This window comes from Pteropus alecto, unplaced genomic scaffold (genome assembly GCF_000325575.1).
Source record: "Pteropus alecto unplaced genomic scaffold, ASM32557v1 scaffold170, whole genome shotgun sequence".
NCBI lineage: Eukaryota > Metazoa > Chordata > Mammalia > Chiroptera > Pteropodidae > Pteropus > Pteropus alecto.
The window spans coordinates 336185-346485 of NW_006429634.1; the positions used below are offsets into that span (position 1 = coordinate 336185).

The following is a 10301-nucleotide window of genomic DNA, read 5'->3' on the forward strand; positions in this document are numbered from 1 at the left end:
TTCTCACAAGAAACCAAATTGGCCAGTACTTTGATCTTAGATGTTCCAGCTTCAAGAAGTGTGAAAAAATTAATTTCTGTTTTTAAAGCAACCCACCCTGTGGTATTCTGTTATGGCAGCCTAAGATGATCAAGACAGATTTAAACAGATAGGTGGAGGTATTAATGAATTTCATTCACCAGAAGCATTGAATCCCAAACCATGTCCACTTGAGCCACCTTGCTACATAAAAAAGTTAAAATGAATTGATTGGATGTCCATTTGTTGTGGTGAAGGATAAGCTAATAAAAAATTTGAGAGAGACCAGAACCAACTCTATGTTTTATGTTTTCTTCAACACACAATCCGTAAATATCTTGTCACTATAGCAAAGTAACTATCACAACACACACACACAGATGCACAAATGTTAAAACAGAAATGATACTAATCTTTAGGAAAATGCAATCAAAACTACAATGAAATATCACTTCACGCTTACTAGGACTGCTATAATAAAAAAGACAAACAATAACAAGCATTATAGAAAATATGGATAAATTTGAACCCTGATACATTGCTGGTAGACATATAAAATGGTGCAGCTACTTTGGCAGTTCCTCAAAAAGTTGAACATGAAAGTTGCCATATGACCCAGCAATTCTACTCCTAGGTATATACCCAAGAAAATTGAAAATATATGTTCATACAAAAGCTTGTACACAAATGTTTATAACAGCATGATTCATAACAGCCAAAAGTTGGAAACAAACCAAATGTCCATCAATTGATGAATGATAAATAAAATGTGGTATTTCTATAAATAAAATGGTATTCAGCCATAAAAATATGAGAGACTGATATATGTTGCAACATGGATGAGCCCTAAAAGCATTCTGCTTGGTGAAAGAAGCCAGACACAAAAGGCCACGTATTGTATGATTCCATTTAAAGTGTACAGACTAGGCAAATTCATATAGACAGAAAGCAGATTAATGGTTGTCAGGTGATAGGTGGGGCAGAGGGGGAATGATGCTAATAGGTATGGGCTTCTTTTTGGAAACATTCTAGAATTAGTGGTGATGATTGCACAACCTTGTAAACATACTAGAACTACTGAACTGCACACTTAGAAGGGTGAATTTTGTGGTATGTGAATTATATCTCATTAAGGAAGACCAAAAAGGATAACAAGCTGACTCTGTGCTTATAGGCCTTAAATAACCAGACATTTGGTAACATCATCATACTTTGCATTTTTTACCGAAATGTTAAGCAAGAAGGAATTACTCAGAGAACAAGGAGAGATGATTATAAATTATGAAACATTAATTTTCTAAAAATCTATATTGGATACAAGGCTAATTATAAATGTAATACAAAGTTCTCAAAATGCAAACAATACCTAAACGTATAATGTGAAAAATCAGTCTCTTATAATCTAATTATTGTATGAGTTAATGTATGCTAGCAGTTTAACAAATCCTAACATTTTAAATACCTAATAAATAAAAGTTTATTTTTTACTTCTGAAATCCAAAACAGGATTTCATCACTGACCAATAAACTGTTCTCTTCTAAGCAATGATTCAGGGACCCCAGCTCCTTCCCTCTTCTCAATCTTTTTTTTGGGAGGGGGGTGGCGAGGCAACCCTTGGTTAACCTCACAGATTGCAAGGATCCTGTCAGCTTAAAATCCCTTATTTTTTATTTTTTATGCTTACAGCACCTGGTCTTCCTAGGTGGTCTCCCATCCAAGTACTAACCAGGCCCAACCCTGCTTAGCTCCCGAAATCAGACAGGATCAGTCTTGTTCAGGGTGGCATGACTGTAGACACCATCTTCTCAATCTTGATTGAACACAGAGCTTTCAAAGTTGACACAAAAGGAGAAAGAGCATGGAGAATTGTCCATGAATCCACCCATCAGACCTCAGGCACATGGCCACACCTATTTGTAAGGAAAGCTGAGAAAAGGAGGGCCCAAGAGGAAAAGGAAAGAGATTTATTGATTTGTTGACCAATGTCTGCCACACCTGGCCCATGAATAACTCTGTCAACAGTTTAGAGCAAAGTCCTACAACTCTTTTTGTATGCATACATTAATATGTAATAGTACTTTTAAATGAAAATGGAATTATACTATACATACTATGCATGAGTAGGTTGATTCAGATATACATTCAGAATATGTCCCGACCTGCAGGACCTAGTTATTGCGCGGAACCCGAGGAGGACCTTACCTGAAAGAAAACATGGGCGGGAGAGAAGAATGGAGGAAAGACAGTATTCTGATCAAGCCTCCAAATTTTATTGAGCAGCAAGAGTATTTATACAGGGCTAACAAAGCGGGGCAGGGCTAGCTGGGCGGGAGAGTATCTGTCACAGGCGCATTGGTTCTTAGCTGGTGGGGTGAGGAGTGGTAAGGGTTAGAGGGAGTGGGAGTGAAGGAGGGAACTGTAACTCTGGGCTGGGCTGACTGCTAGGGGGCTAACAAGATGCAGGATGCAGATAAGGCCTCGCCTAGTCACAAGATTCTTTGTTCTTAGTTTTGGCTCCCAACAAGAATATGTTGATTCAAATCTTTTAACCTCAAGCAGACATTACCCACTGTCATTCATGCTAACTCAGATACTACTCAGCACACACTCTCTCACTAGCCTGTGCAGATAGCTAATTCCAAGTAGGAAGAATTGAATGGGGGGCTCACAGCTCTGCTGAGGTTCATCTTCCTATAGAGCTGTCTTCTTTACTCCTTCAAAAGAAAAATGTATATTCTCTGCTTTTTTATTTATCTGTTATTTTATATTAAGTTCTGATGCAGTTAATTCTCCTCTTTATTTCATGGTATATTACTGTCATTGGTCCATGCAATGCACTTGCTTGCTTTTTCTTCCTCTTTCTTCCTCTCTCTTTATATCTATATATCTACTGAGATATATAGATATCTATATATCTACTGAGATAGATAGATATAGATTACATATAGATATAGATAAATGTCTATCTACTTATAGAGATATCTTTTAATTCCATAACCTACTCCTTTCCCACCCCATAGAAAACCACTGTAATGTGTATCTTTTTGTATCTTTTTGTGTTGTTGCAAAATATATTGTTTTGTGTTTATATATTTTAAATTTGCACAAGTGGTTTGTATTTATAACTTGTTCTGACTTTTTAAAATCAGCACTGCTTTTAAGTTCAAGATCCATCCATGTCGTTAAGTGTATATCTAATTATTGCTCCCAATTGCTACATAGTACTTCATGGTATACTTTCACCAAATTTTACATTTTTCTCCAAAAATGACAAAACCAGATTGTCTTCACTCCTCTGCACCACAAATAATGCTGCAATGAACATTCTTGTTGGGTTTGTATGGGAATTTCATTGAGATAGACAGACTCAGGAGCTGATTTGCTGGGTCATTAGATACATATCCACATTATTGGACTATGTGCCACCGTATTGCATTCTAGAATAGTATCACCAGTTTTTATTCCTTTCATGAAGAGTTCTTATTTTCCCAACAAAGCTCATCATTATCTCTCTAATTTTTGCTATCTGATTAGAGGTAAAGCAATACCTCATTGTGAATTTATATTTTTCTGATTATAATTTAGTTTAGACATCTCTTTATATGCTTATTACCCTTCTGAATTTCCACTTCTGTGTGCTACCTATTCATGTCCCTTTCTATTTTTTAAATTGGAGTTGCTGTGTTTTTCTTGTTGATACACAGGAGTTCCTTGTTTTTCCAGATCAGGGATCAATAAACCTTGGCGCAAAGACCAAATCCGGTGCACCTCCAATTTTTGTAAATAAAGTTTTATTAGAACACAGTCATACTCATTCACTTACTGTCTATGACTGTTTTCCTGCTACAATAGTAGAGTTGAACAGCTTTCTCAGAAAACATCTGGACCACAAAGCAAACCTAAAATATGCACTGTTTGGTCCTTTACAGAAAGACTTTTCCAAACTCTAAATAATAATCTCTCATTGGCATTAGACATGGAAACTATTTTTTCCCATTTTATCATCTTTTCTCTTTTTCTCATCATTTTCCCATTTGCCCATACAGTTTTCCATCAAACAAAAAATCTAAATTCAGAAGAATGTCACCTATGGTAAAACACAAAATATAAAATATACTTAATGCATGGGGTAAATTTGGCTAAGGAGATTCTCAGACAGAATATTCAAAGTGCCAACTGGTTTTTTTTAGTTATCAATGATAACATATGGAAAGAGAAAGGTAAGTTAAAAAGGGAAGCGGTCAGCTTTTTAGAAAAATTTAGAGGATATATGAAGGGCTTGGGACAGTCTTTCCAGCCATGAAAAGTTTTTCAAAGGAAAAATACTATTAAGATAAAGATGGTGAATGCATTGTAAGACTCTTTGTTAAGGTGCTGGAATGCCTCTTAGACTTTTTCTTACTAGACAAGAGAGCTTTCAAGAGCCTTACTGGTGTCTCCTATAGTATACTGTATCTCAGACCAAGGTAGAGAGTGCCTATCTCGAAGACATTTGTGGGTATGGCTTTTGAGAGTCTAAATAAAATTCATAGAAAACACAGAAATTTAGGAGAACTGCATTTGTAGAAGCATCACCAGCTTCAGGTAAAAAGGACGGTTCAAAACAAAAAGAGCCCTCAGAACTACCAACTTTCTATGAGCAAGAAGCAGGCTGTGAAAGCTACACAGCAACAAATTTGAGCCAGTTTTTATGGGAAAGGAAGGATGACTCAAAGTGAAGAACCAAGAGTCTAGAAGGCAGAGCTGAAAGCCAGAGAGAATCACTCTCAGGGAGAACTGAGTCCCAATCAAAGAAACAGAAAGTTGTACCTAGCTGGAATTTCAGAATTGTTATGGAACGCTGACTGTTATGTGCCTCCTGCTTTCCCCTTTTTGAACAAAAGCAATTATTGCAGTTATCTTATCCCCATACCAACATTGTAGGCTGTATGTTCTAGACAACTTGATTATTTATTTCACAGATCATCAGATCAAGAGGAATCACACCCAAGGAGCCACATCTGAAGAGCCTCATCCACACCTAGACTTCATTTAGATGATGAGATTCTGAATTTTGAACTGATGCCTTAATGTGATGAGTGAGTTCTGGGAGGGTGAATATATTTTGCATATTCAATGGGGATGTGAATTATGTTGGTTAGAGGGTAGGCTGTGGAAAATAGTCTTTAAATGTGTACACCATCGGTCTCTGCTGTATCTGTACTGTCTTCTTTTTTCCTCCAAAATTTTGTTGTGACTTTTTTCTATCATTTCATTAAAGTTTTGTCTATTTTATTACTCATCTCAAAGAATCAACTTTTGGCTATGTCAACCTTTTAAAAATCACACGTACTTGTTTTTTGCTTATTTAGTTTCTCTTCTTATTTTTATTCTTTCATTACTTTTATTTCCTTCGGATTGGTTCTGTTGTTCTTTGTCTAACTACTTAACTTTAACACTTAGTGCTTTAAATGTTAGCCTATCTTCTTTTTTAATATAAGCACTCAAGGCTATGCATTAAATGCATCCCATAAGTTTCAAAATATAGTATTTTTAAAGTCATTAGTTTTAAATATTTTCTGATTTCCTGTATGTTCTTGGATCAGTTTAGCAGTATGGTTTAAATTTTCCAAACATACATGGTATTTTAAGTTGTTGCTGTTATTGTCTTCCACTTATAATGTAGATACGTAATACGGTAAATATAATACTGATCCGTTGTTATTTGAGACTTATTTTTCAACAAAAGCATTGTCTACAGTATGGTCAATAGCACCATGGAAATAAATGCTTGACAAAAAGTATATATTCTCTAATAGTGAGTGAAGTTTTCTAAATATGATCTATTAAATCAAATCTTTTTTTAAAAAAACTACTTCTTAGTCTTGGATCCCCCATCATAACTATGCTATCTGTGACATCTTTTGTAGAGGGTCATCCAGTTTTTCCTTTCTTTGTTAATGTGATTTGAAATATTTGAAAAGTTTATGATATAGGCAGAATGTTTGATATTAAGTTATGAATTTGTGGAGTTTTATACCTTATAGTTTTTCAATATTTTAAGATATTGGTATCTGATGCTCTCTTTATAGAAACAAATTGACTCCAAATTTTAAGCTGGAAAGTCATTGTAAAATTGTTCAGAAAATTATTATAATCATGTAATTTATAGAGTTTTTTCAATACTTAGATTAAGAATTATGTACAGATTGTTCATAGTGTCTGTATTCTGATCCTCAAACAAAAATAATAAAACACTGGTTATAAAAAAGTACAGTCATGGGGATACATTCTGAGAAATGCATCACTAGATGATTTTGTTGTGCAAACATCATAGAGTATACTTACACAAACCTAGATGGTATAGCCTACTACACACCTAGGCTATAAGGTATATCATTGTCCTGTACGTGGTCCATCACTGACTAAAAGGTTGTTATGCAGCACATGACTATATATGTTAGCATAGAAATAGAGTTCAGAAAGTATATATGGGAATTTTAGGAAATTTTAATTTAGTGAAGAAGGTATAGTCTACTTAATAAATGGCGCTGGCACAATCAAATATCTATCTGGAAGAAAATAGGATTGGACTCCCAAACTCACTATATTCAGAAATAAATTTTGGATGTGTTAAAGTTTAAAGGTAAAAAAATATCTTTAATAATATTTTGGAGTTCAAACATATAACTTAAGTTTTAGAAAGACCTTTATAAACAAGAGAAAAACTAAGAAGGTCAAGTACAAGTTAGAATTATTTGCCCTCATGAAAATCCTTTTTGACAAGGGAAAAGATAACGAAGCCAAAAGGTAAGTGATAGTTTGGAAAAATGTATGCAGCGTATGGAATTGAAAAGAGGTTAATACCAGTAATATACAATGAGTCTATAAATTTTATTTAAAAAACAATTCAACCATCAGCAATGGGGCTATAGTTCATTTCATTAACCTCTCTCTTCTAAGTTTCCCCTCATGAGGAGGGGCCTGTGAGAACTGCAGAGGGGATCTCTGAGCAGTGCAAGGTATGGACTATGTTAGCAAGAATTGGACTGTGTGCACAACTTCGTAGATTTACCTTCATAAAGAGAACTGCTGTGAAGTGTATGGGTAGCTGACAGCTTTCACCTGCCATACCTTTGGGATTTTCCATAGCATTCATGCCAAGGCACACTCTCCCTGGGTTAATCCCAGCCAAGGACTGAGCCCAGTGGCCATGGCTGAGCGAGACCATTGCTGCCTCATGTGGGACTTTTCTAACGGGAAATCAGCCTGGCCAAGGCTTTCTCAGAGCTGCCTGCACTGCACTCTGAGGCTCTTTTTATCCAAGCCTCCTTTCGCAGGTGTCAGTTATGCATCATGGTCTGAAGTTTATCCTCACATACTCCTGCTTCTTCTCATCTTTATCTTTCACAGGCATTTCCCCTCCCTTGAACTTTTGATTCCATCTTTGGCATCTACTTGCAAGAGGACTCACATTTACACAGCTTCTAAGTTTTGGGGTGATTCATCCAGCAATAGATAATGAAACAGTTTGGTATGGATGTTGCCATAATAAAAGCCTAAAACATGTGGCATCGGCTTTGGCACTGCATGGCAGACAGAAGCTGGAAGGGCCTGGAGGAGAAAGGCCAGAGGGCCTCTGTGAGAGTGTTAGCCAAAACCTGAAGGGCCTGGAGGAGGTCTTTGGTGGGGCACAAAGGAAAGTGAGGACAACGTTACTGAAAGCTGGAGAAAGGGGGATCCTTTCCCAGAAAGGTTGGCAAACTGTCACGTGAGGTAATACAGAAAATGAGAAATGTCCCTAATGTGTTCAGTGATCTAGCCAAGGAAATTTCTAGGCAGAAAACTGAAAGAGCTATCTGCTTTCTACATGCTGCTTATAATAAAATGTGAGAGGAGAGAGATAAACTAAAAATAAACTTAAATATAAAGGAGACCACATATTGTATGATTTCATTTATACAAAATGCCCAGAATAGGCAAATCTGTAGAGACAGAAAGTAGATTAGTGATTGCCTATGGCTGGGCAGTAAGAGTTGGAGTGAAATGAGGAGTGACCACTAACGGGTAACAGGTTCCTTTCTGAGGTGATGAAAATGTTCTAAAATTGATTGTGGTGATGATTGTACAAGTCTGCAAATATACTAAAAACCATTTAATTATATACTTTAAGTGGGTGAATTGCATGGTGTGTGAATTATTACTGGGTTTGAATATAAAACTGGTTTTTATTGTCAGCTTCTCCAGATGGTAAATGATTCTAAAATTAAGAAATGCTCTTGGCAAAAATAAAGTCCAAGACACTGTCATGAAAACATTATCTAAAAATGAAGTTAAGGGTTAAGACTTCAAAAAGATCTAAGGAGATCACTCCAAAGATGTTATTTCACCATAGCAATCCCTCAGGGAGCCCAAGGTAGAGAAGAAATTATCTAAAAAAGAAAGTTGGAGAAGAGCTGTTTGAGCAGAGAGAAAAAGTGTGAAGGCCCAAAGGTGAGAGAAAGCTGGGCAGGGCAGGTTCCAGAGATCTAGACAAAATCAGTGTGGCTGGACACAGAGACTAAAGGGAAGTGATAAGAGATTGAAGTGAAATGCTAATTATAAATTATAATTACAATTATAAATATAAAATACTAATATAGTTCATAAGAGTTTGCAAAATCTGAAACCTGCTGTCTCTTTCGCTTCAATCTCTTATCATTTCCCTTTAGTCAGAGTGTGAAATCAAAAACCTAGCCATGGGATCCAAAATCCACGGTGAAAATGAACAACTCTCAGGCAATTGCACTAAATAGAGGTAGATGATATTTCTTTGTAGAGACTAGGAACACTGGAGGAAGAGTAAGATTGATGGGGAAAGGTGATAAGTTCTATTCTGGACATGCTCAGTTTGAGGTGTCTATGGGATTTCCTGAATATGCAAGTAGACATATAGAACTGGAGCTTTGAAGATAAGTCTGGCCAGGAGGTAAGGAGTCCTGAGATTGAAAGAATATAAAATGAGATAAGAAAAGGGTCAACCAGAGCTCCTGAGGGACCACATTAACTGTGAATTACAAGAGAAGCCAGAAAAGGATATTTAGAAGGAGCAACCAGAGGTAGAAGAAAATCAGAAAAGTATATGGTTCAAGAAAGCCAAGGGAAGAAAGTGTTTCAAAAAGGCAGTGATTACCTTTACTTATGCATCAGGAAGAGACCAAATTAAGAGATAAATTAAGAAGCTCTTAAAATAGCTCAGGCAAGAGATGATGGTAGTTTGGTGTAGGGAGCAGTAGAGAATGTGATAAATGGTGAGATTCAGAATATATTTTGAAATTGGAGCCCACAGGCTTTTTGACGTATTGGAAGCGGGACATGAAATGTTAATTATAAATTATAATTATAAAATGCTAATATAGTTCATAAGAGTTTGCAAAATCTGAACCCTGCTGTCTCTTTCACTTCAATCTCTTATCGCTTCCCTTTAGTCTCTGTGTTCCTGATCTTGCCTAGATATCAGGAACCTGCCCTGCCCAGCTTTCTCTCACCTTTGGGCCTTCACACTTTTTCTCTCTGCTCAAACAGCTCTTCTCCAATTGTTTTGTTTGACTAACTCTTACTCATTCTTCTGGTCTCAGATTAAATAATGATTAAATAACATTTCCTCAGGGCAGCCTGCCCCAATCTCCCAGATTAAGTCAACTCATGTGGTTAGTCTCCTTAATCTTCTGAATTTCTGTTTGGTTGCACTTTGCTTGTGATTCTTGTAATTATTTTGTGGAATATCTCTTTCATGTCTGTTTTCTGCACTAGATTGTTCGCTCTATGATGACAGACTGTGCCTATTCTATTCACCATTGTATCCACAGTGCCTAGTAGTGCCTGGCATGTAGTTAGATGCTCACTAAGTATTTCTGGACTGGCTGACAATTGGGGAAGGCCCAAGTAGCACTTGGGTACAGGCTAGAATTGCCTGAGGCTATACCCCAATCTCTTTCCTCCTTTAAGGGATCTTATAAGGGCCAAGGGAAATGGAAATAATCGATAACTTCATTCACTGTCTAGTACAATATGAAAGAATACTTATCACCATTTTACTTATTAGAGTGAAAAATTAGAGAAAAAAATTCTCCTAAATATGAAACGGGCTTCATATATTACACCAGTAGTTTAAAAATATTATCTAATATAGCTAATCATTATTTTTCAAAACGAACACTGCATGGGACTCAGTATGTAAAATGCATCAAAATGGGGGCTATTCGAGTTGAATGGGGGATGAGACAGAGCTTGATCTCTTAGGCCTCCCCAGTTTTCTCTTTCC

The 10301-nt window shown here is 36.4% G+C and overlaps 1 pseudogene; it reads right to left on the reverse strand.

Annotated features, from left to right (window-relative positions):
* Positions 1 to 1696: 1696 nt before the first annotated feature.
* On the reverse strand, positions 1697 to 1815 carry LOC112469528 (annotated as a pseudogene).
* Positions 1816 to 10301: the final 8486 nt, after the last annotated feature.